The following is a 20595-nucleotide window of genomic DNA, read 5'->3' as shown; positions in this document are numbered from 1 at the left end:
GAAGACGGGAAACAATAGAACACAATATTGATTGAACAAAAGCCATGTCATGTGTTATTTTGGTGAGTTAGTAGGTGGTTACAGAGCCAGGCTACTGTTTCCCCTAGTTTCCAGTCTTTATGCTAAGCTAAGCTAACCAGCTACTGGCTGTAGCTTCATATTCAGCCCAGAGATATGAGTTGGTATCAATCCTCTCACCTAAATCTCTGGAAAAGAAAGGAAATAAGCATATTTCTCAAAAAACGTCAACATTTTCCAATTATTTGTATTTATATTTGTCTCTGTTCTCATGCCCAGGGCGGAGAACACTTTGCTTTAGCACACCCCTTTGGCATCTGTATGAGACGCACCAGGATATACTAAGTATGTCAAATATTAGACACTCAAAATGCTTAACATGAAAACAATAGTTTAAATAACTGACAAACAGGACTTTTGTGAACCAAAGTGTCGTTGAGTTCTTTTTAAAGTTACATATTTTTTGTACTTATGTTACACTGCCTGCATTTGACTTAGTTTATGTGGTGTGTACTTTCAGCTGACGGGTTTTTGAATTTTGACTCATTTTAGCGCTTTTGAGTTGTATCAATGTTACCAACGTTTCTTCATCGCAGTGTAATGGGGAGGATCGCTTGAGTTTTTGCCAGGAACATGTAACATTTTGTTTTTCTCGCAATATCTTTGTTGCTGTCTTCAGCCGCCTTCAAACCCGTTCTCTTCGAGCTCCGCGTCACGAGCAGCGAGACTACCGTCGCAGTGGAGTTGAGTTCATCTGAGGTCAGACAGACAGTGTGTGTTGCCCTGGGGAGATACAGGCTGGCTACCAACCAGATAAGTTGGAAGGCGATGTCCTGGTATTTCCTCTCTCTCGCTCTCTTATTTCTCAGAGCGCGTTGCTCCCGCTGAGCGCTGAAAGCTCAGACGAGTTCCCTCGGAAACCAAATCTGACCGTTAGAGCAAATAATAATGATAATAAATGAAGAACACTCTGTCTCTCATTTCCTTATCACTTCTTAGCCTCCCTCATCATCTCATCTTCCATGCGCACACGCACGCACACACACACACATATACACGTACACACACACACACACGCACACACACACACACACACATACAAATGACAGCCATAACTCTCGTGTACCGCAAGAGAAATGAGATACCGGTGCAGTTGGTGTTTTAGCAGCGATGTGTTGCGGGGCCTCAATGCCAGCTAATCTTTATCGGTGTCTGCGTGTGCGCGCGCATGTGTTTGTTTGAACTCACTTGGCTTTCCCTAACAGGTTTGATATGAGTAAACAAGGAGCCAGCCAAATAACTGTGGAGTGAGTGAGAGAGAGAGAGAGAGAGAGAAACGGGGTCAGAGAGTGTGTGAAGCAATGAGACGGGCAGAAAGGCAGAGAGGCGAACACTTACTCAAGCTAAACCCTGAAGTCATGAACAGGAAGCTGATATTTTCCCAGACTTACTTTACTCTTTTTTTTCGGAGTCTGATCCGACAATTGTAGCTTCCTCTGTGGGGCTAATAATACAACAGGGCCATTGTGCCATGCGTCGTTTCCCTCCGCCTGGTTTAGCAAGAGAGACGGCGTTTGCATGAAATCTTTCCACTCCCAGTGTGGTTGGGTGGAGCTTTTATTGCCATCAGATTGGATTGTCCCACCACATCGTAATAATGCACTATTATAGTCTGGCTCAGATGGTTGTGAATACACAGATACACAGTGCTCTAGCTAGGAGCCTTAATAGGCTCTACATTCCCTGTGTCAATCTTGTACTGGTGCTTTAGTTTTTTTCCTCCAATTTCTTTCTTTTTAGGTGAAACAGCTGTGCAGAAAGTGTGAATTATGGGCGAATAATTGCAGTTTTCTATTGACTTTATAGGGTCATATGCTGCCTTGGCTTTCTGTCTGACCACACAGGAAGGGTTCTGGACCCAATTCCATTTAGCTTGAAACTGCGAACAAATCTGCCAATGTTATTGGATACAGTATTGTATTATTGTTTCAAAATAACTTGTTTTATGAATATATCGGACAAACCCCATCGGTTGAAATTTGACTGCTGCAAGGCAATTTGGAGTCCGTGGGTCCTACGAGACCCAAACACAGATGTTTATATACAGATATACATTAATTATCATGTAGGTGTATAGTCAGCATCATCATCATCATCTAATTACATTTTCTATTGCTTTTGATATACTTCTATTATTAAAGTGCCTACCATGCGTTGTCTTCCTGAAACTGTATGCATCCGCATCTGATAAGCTCCTTTGGGTATTGTATATATGGTTTCCTTCTGACAACAGTAAAGCTAACAATGCTGATCTAGTTGCTATTTAATGCGATCGCAAACAACATGAACTTTAAGAAATAAGAATGATTTGTATCAACTTTGAGTTCTCATTGCCTTCGACAGGTGCAAGGTGTGTTTTAAAGCTTGCTTAGTAAACAGGTGAGTAACTGCATTAGCATTTCTTTAGATTAAAAACATCCATAATGCTTTGTGTCTTATTCGTCCTGTGGGACAGGGCCGAGTTTTATTAGAAACTGTGTTGCGGGCAGGTGTGGCATTGGAAATAGTCCCACACAGACTTGAAGGCTGAATGCGAGATGAAATTACTTGTTGGATGGATGGCTTTTGCAGTGTTCTTGACACAGCCTTATAAAAAATATATAAGTGATCCTGCAAATGAAATATTAACCCTAGCATTGCTTTCATATTCTCTCTACGTATCTATGCTCCACCTGCATTGCATTGTACGCGTGGGGCTTTTATACAGAACAATGTTTTGTCAAATTTTCAATCGCACAGACCTTCACTTATTATTCCCCTTTTCGAGACACACAAATGATCAACGGCGGGTCGGGAGATGAGATGATAATATAAAATCACCAGGAAAGCATTACTCTTACATGCGTAGTGAGGAAGGAGTCGTTTTTATGACCTAGACAGTGCAACATTAATAAGACAAATCACCGTGTATCCCCGCTTACCCTTGATCATCCCCACAGGCAAAGCAAAACCTGTCTGGCCAGGTTGACCAGTTTGCCTGTCTCTGTTTGTGTGTGACTGTATCTGTTCATCTGGCTTCAGGCCTGCCATGCTGTTTGTCTCCATGTCTGAATAAGCATGCATCTATCATGTTATTGGTAAGTCTATCAATTGGTGTATGTATGTGTGTGTCCATGGGTGAAATGACCACTGGGTTCCCCGCTGTGTCGACCACATGCTCCACTCCATTCTCCTCACCTCGGGTCCTCCTTTGTAACCCACCTGGCCGCTCTACCTTGACCACCCATGTGGTTTGGTCTGGCGATCACATTGTTTTTAACTTTTTTTCATCCTTGGGGGCCCCATGTGGGGTCCCTGCAGGTGGAAATGGTGCTCCATGAAAACAAATGCAAAGTAGCATACATGATATTTTCATACAAATACATTTCGTTACTCAATTACAAAAAAAGTACTATTATGTTTTATTTAGGTAGAGTGGCCAGCTGGTTTATGCAGTGAACACAACTTACACTCAATACGATACAACATGGAAAATAAAGTAAACTTGCTTGTTGCTAATGATATCAGAAGTCCATTCTAACTATTAAACACTAACCCCTTCATTGCCATCAGAATCCTCCATCTTCTCCTTCCACCTGATCTCTACTCTTTTCTCTCTCCCCTCACATACCTGGCCAGTGGGTCCTGTGTCCAGGGTAAGTGCGTGTCTCAGTTTAGAAACCTTACCTGTCTGAATGCATGACATTGTTTGCGCAGTTTGTGTAATTAAGTGTGAGGATATACCCATTTGTCTGTGTCTGTGTGTGTGTCTGTGTGTGTGTGTGTGTGTTCTCTGCCTATAGGTCTCTTTGCCTATGTCTTCTTATTATGGCGCTAATTACCCAGGTGTGGACAGATGTTTTTAGTCCAGAGACAGGAGATGGATTGGCGTGTCACGGTCTAGACTAATCTGGATGATTAGGTGTGCCACACTGACACAGAGTGAAACACAGAGGATTTGGCTGGGGCATTGTCTTTGTTTGACCTGCTTCCTCCCTCTGTTTACAAAGGATGCCAGAAAAAAAAACTGAGCAATTTGGCAGAAATATCACCTTTTTTTTTAATTGATCTGATCCAATTACATTATACGGGCCCTTTATCCGCTGATTGAATGATTCTCTTTCGCTCGTGGATTCTCGAAGATATATTACAGTTATTGACTTGATCCAAAACAATTGAAGTAAGTGCTTGCACCTCTTTGCCCTGCTGTAAACATTCACTTGTGCCCTCTTTAAACTTTCTTCCAGTCTCTATTTAAGGGGCAGACGCTAGTAAAACTACCCAGCTGTCTGCCCTCTCTCTTTCCCTCTGTAAACCTAGCCAGCTGTCTGCCCTCCACCTCTGACCTTGTTTTGATGAATACTGTTGCTGTGTGTGTGTGTGTGTGTGTGTGCGTTTCAGTGCACGCATACGAATGTGCGTGTGTGCATACATGTCAATGGGCTTTCAGTGCGACCCTTGACCTTTTGTGACTGACAGGCTAAATCCAGCCACCCTGCCTCTTGCTCTTGTTCTCGTCTCCTTTTTCTCCCCTCTGTTTCCTGACTGATAGCCTGTCAGTGGTACAAGCACTCAGACTCGGACATTATGTGTGTGTGTGAGGGTGGAGTGGGAGTGGGGGAGGGGGAGGTCTGCCAGTGAGACAGGGAGGGAAAGAGAGCACGTTCGTTCAAGTGTGTGTTTGTGTATAGGTGAAGGTGTGTGCACAAGCTAAGGGGGTCTCAGAGGAAGACACTGTCCAGACATTTAAAAAATAACAACCCCTATAGTCGCTAAGTTGTGTGTTTGATTTTGTGTGTGTGTGTGTGTGTGTGTGTGTGTGTGTTAGTCGTCGCAAAGAGTATCTGGTAATTATTTAGTCAGGCTTTGACCTTTGACCCTCTCCTTTGACCTCCCACATCCTGTTCAACTGGAGAGAAGATGGACACACATTCATACATATGCACACACACACACACACACACACACACACACACACACACACACACACACACACACACACACACACACACACACTCTGGGGTTTAAGGGGTTGGTGTTTGTGTGGGCTGGGAGTACATTTAGAAGGTTAGCAATTTCCCCAATTTGAGTAGTTCAGGGTAGAAAAACATGACTGGACTATCGAGGAATGTGCGCAAAATGTATCAAACATGCCTCGGAGGTATAACACACATGTTAAGTAAGAGAAATAGAGAAAAAAGACATATGTTATTGAAGGTTATTTGCCACTTACAGTCAATAACATTGGCAATTATTGATTACTGCATGCAACACGTTTTTTTGCCCATTCAACAAAAAAAACTAATAATTCTAAAAATGTAAATATTGCCTTGGCAATGAAGGTTATTTTCCTGCTTATACAATACAGGAGAAGAAAAGCAGCAGGAGTTCACTCTGGGCTCTTGTCCTGCTGGATTACATTACTTGGTTCTTTTGTGATAACATCTTCTTAGAGCCTGATATTAGACATCATTATTCGCCCACACAAGCTTTGTGTATTTGTGTGCGTGTATCTCAGTGTAGTCGCTCCAGTGTATGATGCATCCAGTTTGTTTTGTTGCATAGCCATATACGCTATGTCCATTTGTCAAATGTCAAATACATTTATGTGTAAGAGAAGGAGACTCTTGTCAGTTTCTTTTTACAGCATATTAATGACTAACAATTACAATGACCCTTTTTTTGAGTTATACTGCAATGCCTGTTCAAACGGGCCGTTTGCTCGGCCTTCAGTATGGCTGCTTTCTCGAGAAGTGCTCATCCAAAAAACTTCACACTTAACACTTCGGGTCCTAAACTATACACCTGTCGTAGCCGCACCCCCCTAGTAATGTCGACGACAGTGAGCTGTACCCAACAGTACACTACTATACACAGAACGCACTGCTCATACATGAGTCCCGGGCACCTCAAGTGACACTTGACATTGCATGACCCCAAGTGTGAAGTCCATCAGACGAAAGGTTGTTGAGAAAATCAAAGGACGATCGGACAGACAGACAGGAGACAGGAGACAGGAGACAGACAGACAGACATACATACAGGAGACAGACAGGAGACAGACAGACAGACATACATACAGGAGACAGACAGGAGACAGACAGACAGACAGACAGGAGACCGAAAGACAGGCAGACAGACAGACAGGAGACAGACAGACAGACAGACATACAGGAGACAGACAGGAGACAGACAGACAGACAGAAGACAGACAGACAGACATACATACAGGAGACAGACAGACAGACAGGAGACCGACAGACAGGCAGACAGACAGACAGGAGACAGACAGACAGACAGACATACAGGAGACAGACAGGAGACAGACAGACAGACAGAAGACAGACAGACAGACATACATACAGGAGACAGACAGGAGACAGACAGACAGACAGACAGGAGACCGAAAGACAGGCAGACAGACAGACAGGAGACAGACAGACAGACAGACATACAGGAGACAGACAGGAGACAGACAGACAGACAGAAGACAGACAGACAGACATACATACAGGAGACAGACAGACAGACAGGAGACCGACAGACAGGCAGACAGACAGACAGGAGACAGACAGACATACAGGAGACAGACAGGAGACAGACAGACAGACAGAAGACAGACAGACAGACATACATACAGGAGACAGACAGACAGACAGGAGACCGACAGACAGGCAGACAGACAGACAGGAGACAGACAGACAGAAAGTAAAACAGACATACAGGAGACAGACAGGAGACAGACAGTTAGACAGACAGACAGACACAGACAGACAGGAGACCGACAGACAGACAGACAGGAGATAGACAGACAGGAGATAGACAGACAGGCAGACAGACAGACAGGAGACAGACAGACAGACACATTTGTGTTTGATTGATTGATGGATGGATAGTAATCTGATTATATGATAAATGTGGCTCTGTTTCTGCTTTGATCAGACTTGTAATGTCGCGAGTTATAAATGTGGTGGTCATATTGCGTCACCATATCTCTCCACTGCACATATCCCAGCAGTGATAGCAACAAATATCCTCACGAGAAGCTTCAAAAATAAACATAAAGAAAAGAACGTATAGTCGCATGATGACATTCATTTCGCCAGCCTTCCCAAGGTATCACACATTAAAACACACACAATAAAACAGAGCGCAGCGGTATAGAAAACAAAGTAAAAAACAATAAAGAAAATACTGCAGTGAAGTGGTATTCAATAAAATCACTTGAAAGCGCAGACTCAATTATGGTGAGGCTTGAGTTTAGCTGGAGGGGGAAAACTTTGTTTTTTAACTGCTGGGTGAATGGGTTGACTTGGTGCTCGGGTGAGATATTTGTCTGGGCAGTGTGTGCGAGAGTGTGTTAGTGCGAGTGTGCGGGTGTGTTTGTGTGTGGATGTTAACGGATGTCTGTGTATATAAGCCACACAGACCCTCTCCTTAACTCCGGGGTGAACTTGGACTTCCTCTCCTTTCAAGTCTTCTTTTCAACACGGACTGACACGAGACATTTCTCAATGAGTCATATCTCTCTCTCTCTCACTCCTTCTTCCTCACTAAACGTGTTTGTTGTTCTTATAATATCCTTCTATTGCATACAACAAATAGCATCTTTTAATTGATTGTGACGGCATGCATTTTGGTTTGTAGAAATTAATAATCATGACGGTGACATCGTGCCAGTGTCCCCTGGTTGGATCTTTGAGGGCAAAGGGTTGGGCAGTCTTTTATGATGCTACCAAAAGGAGTTGCCAAAGTGAGAGATATTACAAATCGTACCCATAATTGGCTTTAATATAATAGCAACTGTTATAATTTACTGTTATATTACTCTATAGTTGTTTTGTTTCGTAACCTATTGTCTCCCATGTCACTTTGCCTATAAAAGAAAACTGCGGTACATCTTCATATTGAATACAGCGTCCACATGGGATGTTCTCTAAGTTCCCAAAGGTGTTAGTTGTCAAGCCTTCAGCTGTGCCCTTGTTCAATGTCACCTCACACCCGACCTGACCCTGTTGGCCTTTTCACCTTTTTAAAGGGAGAACTTTGACCTTCGGAGAAGTGACCCTTGATCTTAACAGGTCCTAATGGTTGCGGAGAGGACTGCTTGGTGACAGGAGACAGATGGAAACACACATCCATGTAGAGGCAGATACACATGTGCTGGTGCGCAGACATTGAGACACTCTAATAGAGTGGAACGCTTTGCTCTGCAGGCCCGAGGAGTGACAGGGGGAACCCAGGGACACACACACACACACACACACACAGACAGAGCTCGGCTTACACAGGAAACTGCTGAGACATGCAGGTCATGTCTGTTCCCATGTTTATGGACCCAGCAGTCTTAGAAAGGCGGACCGGCACATACACACATTCACTGCGTAATCATATTCGTTGTTTTTGTGTGCTGTTGGACAAAGTTTTGGCTAAGACAGCATTGATTGTTTGACGAAGTAGGAGCTGGTTTTGTCTACCGGGGACTACGGGTCAGCTTGACTTTGTTTTATTACTGTTTATAGGACATGTATGCAAGTGTGCACAAACTCTCAGGAACATGCGTTAATACTGCACATGCATACACCTCACCTACAGTAATTGAGTTTTCTGAAGGTTAAACTGGACACAAACTAATCTGTTTTGGCCTCCAAGGGCAACCCCCTCGTGAAATAATGAGCCTCGTAGTTTACCCTTTACTAAATCTCCCCAGTAGACCACAGATGGCCTTTCAATTACCCAGCTAAAACATGCAGAATGGCAATGCATGGCATTATCAATGAACATGCAACAGGGACCACCTTCTCAGCTCCTCGCGAGCAAGCAGGCAAGAACACACACACACACACACACACACACACACTTGCAGACACGGTCAGGCACATGCAGACACATACACAAGCATATGATGTATGTACACACACTTGCACGTGTGGACACGCACACATAGAGCCAGATTACTTTGCCTATGTGCTTAGCAAGCAATCTTTGTTGGGGTCACCGCTCCTCACCCCTGCACTGCAGCAATCTATGAAGCCAGCCCTCTGGGACCCAGTCAAGAGCAAAGTGTTTGTTGAGTGATCTGAAGTTAGTTTCTGTGCTGCTACTGCTGCCGACTGGTTTACCTTCTACCGGAGGTTTCAGATTAAAGATGAAAGACAGATGGTTTTGATTCTATCATCTCATCAATGTGACCATTTTCTCTTGAAAATTTGCCCCGACCACTTTTTCATCGCTCACTTTGTTACACAGGCCATTAGGAATGTCCAAAGTAAGAAAACTGACTTTTTAGAAGTATTATCATCAATTATACAATATAATTTAAAATGATCAGCATTACTTTAACATATAGTTTTGAAATTCTACTCTGTTTCCCTACTTTTGAGATGCCAATCACCTGCTGTCACTGAACAAAGCGCATGCCAAACCGCTGCTGCTAATTGTGGGTGATTAAGAATCTGTTTTAAATATTTAATGGGCAAGTTGACCAACACCCTTAACGTATCATTATTTCTTATGAAAATAACATATGTGCACTTATTTATACAATATTTATGGAATATATGCTGTGAGTTGGAGAAACGCATCATGATTGGCAACCTTTGTAATCTTCACATGGGTTTGACAGCTAAATGTTACTTTTGTGTGAAATGTTTGCCTCAATGTGGCTCATTCTCTGACATGATGAGAGGAGACAGTTGTGAAAAGCTATATGTATGCGAGTCCTACTGCTTAGGAATATATAATTCTCTATTGATATGCTAAAAAGACATTTGGGATTGGGGTTTTAAAGCCAGATATCCAACAGGGAGTTGTGGGCTAGCAAAGGGGTAGATGCATAATCAGCTCCACTATCAGCCAACTGATGTTCTGCATACTAGAGATGGGATTTCTGGGTCAGTGTGTCCGTGTGTCTGTGTGTGTGTGTGTCTGTGTGTGTGTGTGGCGGTAGTGGTGGGGGTTTGTCCTTTTATCTGCATGTATGTGTGCATGTCTGCATGTGTCCTTTCGCATGTGTATGCATGTGTGCAGTCTACGTCTGTATGCTAATCTGTGTGTTTATATATGTGTGTGTGTGTGTGTGTCAGGGGCTGCGACCTCTTTCCCCACAGGGAGGACAGTCCCTGTCTCATTAGGGAAGAGAGACTGAATCAGAAAGACAGATAGACAGACAGATGGGAAGGGAGAGAATGAACAACAACACAGAAGAAGGGGGCGTGGGGGAGAACACAGGGAGCAGCAGTGGAAAGAAGGCATATAATGTATTAGGAGGTCAAAGGTCACTTATCCGTTACCGCAATGGGCAGAAAAGGCCCAGGCAAAGGAGGTCATGAAGTTTTCTGATTCACATAAATGACACACACACACACACACACACACACACACACACACACTCTCCCACTTCCCTCCATGGGGTATATGTCAGAACCCAGACTTGACTGTAGTTTAATTGAATCAAGAGGCAGTGTGTGGGTGTTTGAGGTTTAGGAAACAGGGGAAGAAGGGGTGGGGGTGTGGGGGTGGGGGTGGATGGCAAAAGTGTGTGTGCTTATATAGACAGAAAATATGATTGTTCATTTCCATGTGTGTAAGGGCTTTGTCTGCGTGTGTGTGTGCGTGTGTGTGTGTGTGTGTTTGTGTGTGTCGTGGCGTGCATATGTGTCGGTGTCTGTGTACGTGTGTGTGTGTTTGTGTGTGGATGTTTGATTAATCAGATCTCAAGAGTCAAAGGTCACTTATCCGTTACCGCAATGGGCAGAAAAGGCCCAGGCAAAGGAGGTCATGAAGTTTTCTGATTCACAAAAATAACACACACAAACACACACACACATACACACACACACACACACGCACACACACACACACACACACACACACACACACACACACACACACACTCTCCCACTTCCCTCCATGGGATATATGTGGGAATACAGCCTGTTTGGCTGTATTGACATAGAAGGCAAGTTAACATTTCTTTTAAGTTAGAATAAGGGTATGGTTTCTTTTTTTCTTCAGACAGAGCGATGTTTATGTAAGAACAGAGAGAAAGAAGGAGGGAGCGGGGGAAGAAAGAAACTATAAGCGCAGCTACGAGTCTGATAAAATCAAAGGAGAAAATGTAGGTCTGGTTATTGTACACACGTACCATATTCAAGTCATTAAAGAATATTAAACTTACACTTTATAGGAGAAAGAAAAAAAGGGCCGGGGTGAGGGAGAGAGAGGCACGGGTTGAGTGATGGAGAAATGCATGATAATCCCAGAAATAAAAAAAAAGCACTGAAGTACAAAGCAACCACAACTGAAGCACTAAACCTCAAGGAAGCCCACCACCTTATGATTACAGAGCCATGCGGTTTATCTGGCAGGAGGTTATCATATTTATTACAGTCGGAATCTAAACTCCCCCTGTGTTCATCTATACGAAACGTAGACTTACACATGCCTAAAAGATCAGGTCCTTTAACATTTGTGACTTTTCCCTGAAACTCAAACTTCGTAGTGTCCCAATGTCACAAAGCTCTTCTCTTTGCTGAGCGAGAGACATTCACGCTGCCTATTTTGAATGCAGACGCCACGCTGTGAGACCGCCGCAAAGCTTTTTCATGTATTGCCTGGAAGGAAAGCGAGGGATGGAGGGGTTAAGGTCGAGAGAAAAGATCGATGGATATAGAGAGAAGGAAACGCAGAGAAACAGCCGAAGGGAAACAGAGCGTTGGAGCCAAAGGCAGAGAGAGAAAAAAAAAGAGGGAGAGAATTAAAGTAACCACAACAGAAGCCTAAAGCCCACTAAGTCCCCTTCTCCTTGTGACGGTGGGGTGTGGTGTTGAGGATCTGGCTCAACTTCCTACAGCACAGCCCCTCTCTAAACATCTCATATATACACCCAGTCAGAGACAAAGTCACAGCTAACCACATCACAACGTGTGTGTGTGTGTGTGTGTGTGTGTGTGTGTTATGCCTGAGCATGTCAGAGCTGTCTCTTGATCTCATCTGTCTTTTTATTACCTAATCCCTGTTTCTCTCCTCGTTCCTTCCTTACTCCCCCCCCCCCCCCCACACACACACACACACACACACACACACCATTTTCTGTCCATAATCTTCTCAATTTACCCCCCAAGATTCATATTTGTCCTTCAGATTTTTGAATATAACCGTAGTTGCTTCGGCAACAGATTTATCCTTTCCATTCGTGCCTTTTTCCGAGCCTCGCGCACATCTGTCCTACTCTCATGGTTTGATCTGGGCCTCTGCGCATTGAACCTCTCAAAGTGTTCCTGTTTGCCATAGATGAGTTTGAGCCAACACACCATATGGGAGTGATACCATGGTGTTGCTTATGAATGTTTCATTCTGGTTTACATAACAGTGGCTCAGCTTTTTGGTAGCACACACTTGACTGTATGATTACAACAGGCCAGTCAGTCTCTCATATGTTCCCTGTTCCTTTGAATTGTTCTCTCCTTCGCTTTCTGTATCATTTTATGAAAATGACATGCAAACAAGACAATATCACCATCGCACTGCACCCTCTCTAATTCTTTTTTTTATTTTTATTTCAACCTGCATTCGTGCTAGAGCAATTAGGGAGGGACATATTAGATAAAGGAACAGACAGTTGGCATAACCAAATATGATAATAAAAAATACAAATTAATCTCTGTACGTGCAGTAAAACAAAATTGAAAGTCACTTAGCTTAGCTTAGCTTATAAATCTGCATCAAAGTAAACATAATGAATGATATCTTCAAAAAAGTAATACATGTTTATTCAAGTGCATCTAGATGAATGTTCACACAATCCTAAATCAGATTAAATACTTGGGAAGAATGTTAAATAATAGTTATGATACAGGTAGAAATTGTTTAACTTGAGATGGAAATGGATGACTAAGAATCATTTTAGGCTGTACAACACTGTACTTGAGGCACAGTTCAAACATGCCCTACTGCTCACCATAACAATAGTAGCATGCTGATGTTTAGCAGGTATAATGTTTACCATGTTTACCATCTTAATTTAAGGTGCTACAATACAAGTTAACACAAAGGGAAGCTGAGGTTATTGGGAAAGCCATTTGTTTTGCAAGTATTGGAATAATTTAGATTTTGAGTTAATGATGGCACACAGGGGATCACCAAAGTTATTACAATTAATCATATTTCCCCTAAAAAACAAAAATATCCACCTAATGGTGGGGCAAGATGAACATTTGGGGCTAAACATGTTGCCACTAACAAGCTAATGTAAACGTTCCATTCTCACAGCAGGCCAATCCCTTGTTGCTTAACTCATGACCTATTTTTAAAACCAATATCATTTAAATCCCAAGTCCAAAAACATATCATGGCAGAGGTAATGAAGATGACTCATGCATATTACATATACATTTTCTTTGTGAAGATTTTTTTCCTCGAGGCAGCAGGACACATGCTGAGTTTCTGCTCCGCTTCACTCCTGTATCTCCCTCATAGAAGAGGAAGCTTTTCATATTTTGGCAAGGTCTCGAGTAACTTTTTGATAACTTTGGAGATATTTCATTCTTATTGTTTTTCGAATGTGTATGGGAAATACTGTAAATGTGTTTTCTTATACTGTGGCATGAGTAGAACGTGCAGACTGTTATGTCAACTTTTCTTCACAAGCTGTTGTGCTATTGTTTTTGCATTCCTGTATGTATGATGGAAGGCTTCATGTTGCTTTTAGCAAATAAGCTTCTATGTTCTTGCCTACGATTAAAGGAGGTATCAATTGTGTCCTCCTCGAGGGAAGTAGCTCCCTTGTGTGAGTCCGTCCAATAGTTAGATACAATAAACATCTTAATCAACTTATTGAGTTCAAACTTTCAACTTTCCTGCCTCTAAGGGCAGGATGTATGTACATGAAAGCACAGCTCAAATTTCATTCAATTTGTGGGCAGACCTTTCTGTAATTAGCGTCTGATTCATGAAAGCGGCAGATAATTACACAATCAGTGACTGGTGTTGCCTCCCAGGCGCATTCTGCGAGGGAAGCGCTATCAAAATTGTTTGCAGAACTGAAACATTTCTGGAGGACACTGCATGTGTGTCAGATAAATAAAATAAAAATACTCTTTTAACCCTTTGAGATCACATCCCAGGTCACACTGTGCATCTATTTATCAATACGTGCTAAACATATTCATCTTTGTATATTTATATCAAAATCCAATCTTCTTTTTATTACCCTGTCAAACAAAATATGACTGTCAAACAAAATATGACAAAATATGACTTTTTGGAGGTCCAATCAGATGCAAAGGGTTTGATTTACATCCCTCTTGTTACTGTACACAATATTCTATGTCACCGGGGAATACGTCACAGTACACAAGCTAACGGCGCTCTAGCTAACGGCGCTCTAATTTCTGTATCGCTGGGACTTTAATACCTGTTCAAATAATTTCTTTGTCTCAGTCGTGCGATCCCCAGCGTCCTTATTGACAGACATGCATCCAAACACAATCTACTGTCACTTGTCACGAAGACACAAGAGATGGGGCGGTGTGAGTAAGTGCTCCATCAGCTGTGGTCTAACACCAGCTCCGAAAGCTGCCATTACATTTGAGCTGCGGTGCTAAGTAAGGACAGCGCGACGTATGAGTCAGGTCCTCTCCGTCATTGAGCCAAATCCCTCTCACCACCCATAAACGTGAAAATACTTCATGTGTTTCCATGCTGGTTCAAACGTCTATTTCTAGATCAGTCGTGGTCCGACCTCAGTTCCTTCTCCATTATACGTACCCACCACTACTGTGTGTGTCAGGTTCTTTTAGCCATTTATAAACGTGGTGCTGAGCAGACAGTCACTCATAAATGTCAGTGTAGGTCTCCACCCTTTGGCTTAAAATGCCACTGAATACAGTTTGTCGCTAATCCTCCAAACATATTAGGACCCATGTTATCAAAGTAACAATAATCATCTCCTTAATGTTCTCTCTGTCATGTCATCTCACATGTCCCTCTCTCTCGTCATCTCTTGGTCAATGTCTCTGTCTATGTGATTATAACTGTGTATGAGTCAGGCCTTCTGGCATGTTTTGTTGAGATTTTCTCTCTCTCACTCTCCGTCAGGTCCTGTCGACATTTAGTAGACTGTGAAGCTGACAGACGATGCCCATGAATGATGAATGATGACTGGAGGTCTGTCTGGTGCCAACAGAATGCATAATACAGCATAGATAGAGGGATTCCAGTCCTCCACAGCAGACACACGATGCAGTTACTGTAACATATCATTGGCAGATCGGCTCTGGGCAGAGAAGTACAACCACTTAAAGTGGAACGGCACCAACAACAATATTCAGGCATGAGAGGTTGGTGGCAAGAATGCATGATGCCAAAAAAATTCCTGTATTGACGAAGTGAAAGAGCTTTTCTTCACACACACAAGGTCAAAGACCCTTTACGATTACTGTTATGTACATTTTTTAAATTGTTTTTGTTCTATGGTCTGGGTTAATACCCAGTTCTACCTGACTGCAGGGTGTCCATTAATTCCTGATAATGGACACCTACTACTAAGTAATTCTGGGTGTACTATCTGTTCACCATTCTAATTCAATGTGCTGGCTACAACAAAAACGGCTTTACAAGTACATTTTTTTTTACCTTTGAAAGAAGATGTGGGAGTGCATCTTTTCCTTAAATACAGTATGTCTGTGTACATTTTGTGGAGTAATTGGCGACAGACACGTATACATCATATCATATATCACATGTTTATACCCCTGCATGTCTGTGTTTCTCTGAGTATCTGATTGTGTGGGCTTAGTTCTACCCAGCGTTTACAGGTGTGTTTCTGTATGTACTGTAGATGTCTGTGTTCCAGTATAGAAGCATTTGCAGTTATGCTGGTGAGTGTGTGTGTGTGTGTGTGTGTGTGTGTGTGTGTGTGTGTGTGTGTGTGTGTGTGTGTGCGTGTCTGTCTGTCTGTCTGTGTGTGTGTGTGTGTGTTCCTGCTGTAGTATGTAGGTCACCAATATATTCCTGATGAGGTCTAGTCCTCTGGAGAACTCTACAGATATGAGGGACTAAATTAGACACTATTATCTGTGTGTGTGTGTGTGTGTGTGTGTGTGTAACTGTGTGTGTAACTGTGTGAGAGAGTGAACTAGACACCATTATCAGACAAGAGCCTCACAGGCATGCAATTTCAATGTTGTGCACGTGCATGCTTTTACATGTAAAGAGCAGTGAGTCATGAGTGTGTTTGTCCGTCCATGTGCGCAGGTGTTAAATTGCATGCTATTTCCAACATAATGTATTTGTGTATGTGTGTGTGTGTGTGAAAATGACACACACATGCCTGTTACCACTGACCTGGGACTGTAAACTCAAACCTCAATTTTAACGACTGTTGGCTCAGAAAGCCTGTCCATATTGCTTATTGCCGAGCCAAACTGCTAATAAGCCTCAAGCACCACTCCAAGAAAACTAGGTGGCCATTGGCACATCCGTGGCCGCATGTTAAGGTGTTGCCAACTGATAAAACACATGTAACATCCACACGGGTTGTGTTTGTAGCATGAGAGGATGGGGTAAGGTGATTTCATGAAAGTGTAAAATGTGAGACATTCTGTGTTTTTCTTTGCTTGAAATAAATAAATAAAAACATTTTTTTTGGGAAGAAGTCAAGGGTGGTTGAATGTTTTAAGAGACATGTTTGTGGACCGTGTCAATCAAACACTCAATAAAATATTTTCAAGCATTGCTTCTATTATTAAGCTCTTTTGTGTGGCTAAAGAACCAAGGCCTCTGATAATGAGGTTCCCTTTACATGCCCCAAAAATAATTCCACATTCTGTGTCACTTCCTCAATAAAAAAAAGAAGAAAAAAGAAGCCTAAGTGCTGATCCAGGACAGTTTGTTGAAACATTAGATGTAATTCCCCTTCGTTTCAGGATGTCTACATTTCCAGCTGGCCTACTGTTGGCAAGTCACGGGGACAACACCACATGCAGGCAATCTGTCAAAACCAATTTTTTTTTAATTTTGCCAGAGCTCAGCCCAAAAGTTACACTGAACCTGAGAGAGATAAAATAGGAGTGAGAATGTCTACCTTTGAAAAGCTTCATGCTTTGACCAAATCATATGCTGTCACTCCTAAGCTTTAGAAGGCCTGCACTTTTCATCAAAGCTCTTGATGGCTACCTTTCACAGTACTGTCGAATACACCCTCAAAAAGCTCCCCTCCCGCCTTTTCTCCCGTCCCCTCCCAAATCTCTTTCTTCTTCCCTCCAATGCCGGCTACCCCTCTTCCCTGCCTCTTCTTCCCCCCCTCCCTCAATCCTTCCATTCCCCTTGTCCTTAATCCCTCCTTCCCTCCCTCCTCAATCAAATCCTCAAATCCCTCCAGGTTTTTTTTTTCTCTCTCTCTCTCTCTCTGTCTCTCTCTCTCTCTCTCTCTCTCTCTGTGCATGTGTGACTTCAGTACTGTCAAGGTAGATGAAACATGAGGAATTCAGATTCATCACAGTCATAACCTGCCACGGTAATAATAATCCACTACTATACTTCCCATGTGGCGGTAGGCCGATGTTACTGGCCTTTTCGGGATTTATTTGCATATTTGTTTCCCCTTTGTTTCTTTTGATGAATTATTTACTGCGGAATGAAAATGACAGCAGAGTTCACTGATGATTGCTGTCGCGGGTGGATGGGTGCCTTTCTCTTTGTAATTATTCCCTTTTTTTCCTGATTTTCAATCACGTTTTTCCACTCATGTTCCCCGGTGACAACAGACGAGAAGCCTAGACAACACACACACGCACACACACAGACACATTTGAGCTTTTCTAGTGGAACCTTTCCACTGTCTAGCGGGAGCGCAGCTTCCTTTGTTGTTGTAGTGATTACAGAGTAGGAAACAGCAGGGAAAAAGAGGAGAGAAGGGAGAGAGTACGGATCAAATGGGGAAAAAAAATAATACTGTAAACACAAATGTGCTGGGAGGGCCCGCCTCCCACGCACAGCACAGATGAGTGAAAACTCACTCACGTGTGCATCCTGCTTGCCTTCATCTGACCAATTGAGAGACTTGATTAGCATGAGATAAACTACTAATGATAATTGAACGGTACTGTTTGTGATCCTCTTGAGTCACGTTTCAACACAAAGTCCAAATGAGCCTCCGGGGACTTAAGGTGTGGATTGTGTACATGTTTGCACAGAAAACAAACGTCTTAAGAGTTGTAATCACAGTGAGTTGTGTCCACATGGGTGACGTGATTGTAAGCACACACACACACACACACACACAACACACACTGCCACCCTGTCCCTGTATTGCCCTATCCAGAAATAACAATGCATAATTCATGTCCCAAAGTCTCGTCTGCAGACAAAAGTCAGCGTTTGCATTTATTATTTATTGAAAAACAGCTCACGTGATGAATCCTTTAACAAACAGAGCTCCCAGTAAGCACCGCACCTATTTCTTCTTCTCTTGCTGTTTGTGTTTTGGCTTGGATTTAAGTGGGCTCATTAGCAAAGACGAGGACGCAAGGAGAGGAGAGGAATGGCAGGGGAGAGAGACAGTGAGAAAGGGGGGAGTGAGAGAAGAAATGAGGCCAAAGGATAAAGGAATCATTTTTGTCAAGGTATGAATTAATGAGAAGCTTGTGCATCGCAAGCTAATTAATTTAACAATGAAATGCTTTAGGGACTAAGTTCTAACTTTTAGGCCTTCATCTCATTTATAGAGTAAAAGTTTATTATTGCTACCCAGTGGGTATTTCAAATCGACTTAACTGCATTGCAAAACCTGGAGGTGTCAATGTATAATAATCTTTTTCTTTGTCACCACAGCCTAAAAATCCGGCAGAATTAGTACCAACAAACGCCAACGTACAGACACAGTCAGTTACACTTGTTGTGCGGACAGTTTGAGAATGGGAGGCAATTTATTGGAGAGTGAAAGGAGCATTTGGCATCCTATGCTCATGCAGTCATCACTTATCCAGAGGAGTCGCATTTTCTTCTGCTTCTACTCCACCCCTTCACCGTCCATCAATCATCCAAGGCACGAGGTATTATCTTTGCGGAACATTTTATATTCAGTCTCCCCTAAGATGGGTGGACGCACACCCCGTACACACACGCAGTCATTTTTGCTAAATCAAAAAAAAAAAAACGAAAGAAGATATATCAAATCTGGTCGAGCAAAGGCTGAATAATTGATGTGTTATGTTAAAAAAGGAATGAAATAATCATACCCTGTTGGATGTTGGAGGAACATCAAACCCAGAGTTGGAGCTTGGCAGACTGGGCTGATCAGGGCAGGGGCCGTATGTCTTTGGGACAGCTGCCCTGTGAAATAATTATGAATAGCAAAGAGTTAGCGGATTAGGGGATTTTTGTTCTGCACTGTACCTGACACTTTGTATGTGCCCACCCAATGCTTTTTTTTTTTTTTTTTTTTTTTTTACAGCATGACCAGGGTACATGTATCCTGCATTAACACGGCAGGATTTTCTGAAAAAAAAGTTTGGTTTGTTGGTTCCGGGAAACATTCCAGCAGGCGTGCACAAATGGATAAATGAATGCAGTAGAAAAAAAGGCCCATTGCTCATAAAAAGTGCTGATCTAATGGGAAGATATTGGTGCCAATCTGTAAGCAATGCATCTCGGGGTGCGGCGTCAGCCAGCGAGTTGGACTTCAGTAACAGAAAATTGTTCCATTTCCAAATCAAAAACTCATTGGATTTTGCTTTCCACAGGTAGGGTTACTGACATTAATATAATGTTTGAAACATATGCGAGGTGAATACAACTATAATATTCCCATTATATTTAAAGAATATAAAGAGAATTCACTCATCGTTGCGATTCTTTTTCTTGTTTTTACTTTACCATTTTTTTGTATAAAACATTAGCACGAGACCACTACGGACTAATGAGTATGCATAGTGTTTTCAGTTCTGACCGCACACACTCGATTTGGTGGATGGTTTATAATAACTATCAACACTCAGCTTCGCTGGGCTATAAGCTCATGGTGATGAAATGGAATAATATCGGCCTGTTTGCTTCCTTAGACGAGTGGGCCTCGTTTTCATTGCGATAAAAGTCAACCGTGAATATATAAACTGTACATCTCTTAGATGCACACACACACACACACACAACTATGCATCCGCGTTTCAAATGAAGATAAACTGTTTTTATGTTGAGTACCACCTTTTAAGAGTGTCCCCATTTGGGATGCAACAACAGTGTATGATGAATACATTCATTCCAAGCTCCAGTGAGAGCTGTGCAGCCGTGCATCTCCGTCCGATACCTTTTCATGATTGTATGAAGGCTGTACAGTATAGATTTTCCCATACAGCAACAGAGGGATATAAATGTTTATTATTATTACTGTTTCAGTTTCCTATTTGCCATCTGCCTTTTTTTTTTTGCCCACCAGTTCCAATTTGCATTTTAAAGAATGATCTCGGGGAACGAGATGTGTTGGGGGTCAAGAGGTGCATTGGCTGATTTTGGATTTCATAGACACTGAGAGGTACT

The 20595-nt window shown here is 42.5% G+C and overlaps 1 long non-coding RNA gene across 5 annotated transcripts in view; it reads left to right on the top strand.

The window, feature by feature from the left end:
• LOC117745637 overlaps window positions 1–20595 on the top strand; it is a 96468-nt gene that overhangs the window by 51151 nt on the left and 24722 nt on the right. Inside the window, exon 4 of one of the 5 annotated variants that reach the window (XR_004611257.1) lies at window positions 15157–16746. The exons of the other annotated variants lie outside the window; for them this stretch is intronic. This is a non-coding gene — a long non-coding RNA (uncharacterized LOC117745637). Of the gene's footprint in view, window positions 1–15156; window positions 16747–20595 lie in introns of those variants that run through there. 5 annotated transcript variants of the gene reach the window in all.

This window comes from Cyclopterus lumpus, chromosome 16 (genome assembly GCF_009769545.1).
Source record: "Cyclopterus lumpus isolate fCycLum1 chromosome 16, fCycLum1.pri, whole genome shotgun sequence".
Classification (NCBI taxonomy): Eukaryota; Metazoa; Chordata; class Actinopteri; order Perciformes; family Cyclopteridae; genus Cyclopterus; species Cyclopterus lumpus.
The sequence above is the reverse complement of the archived record's forward strand: the minus strand, read 5'-3'. Positions and strand labels throughout refer to the sequence as shown.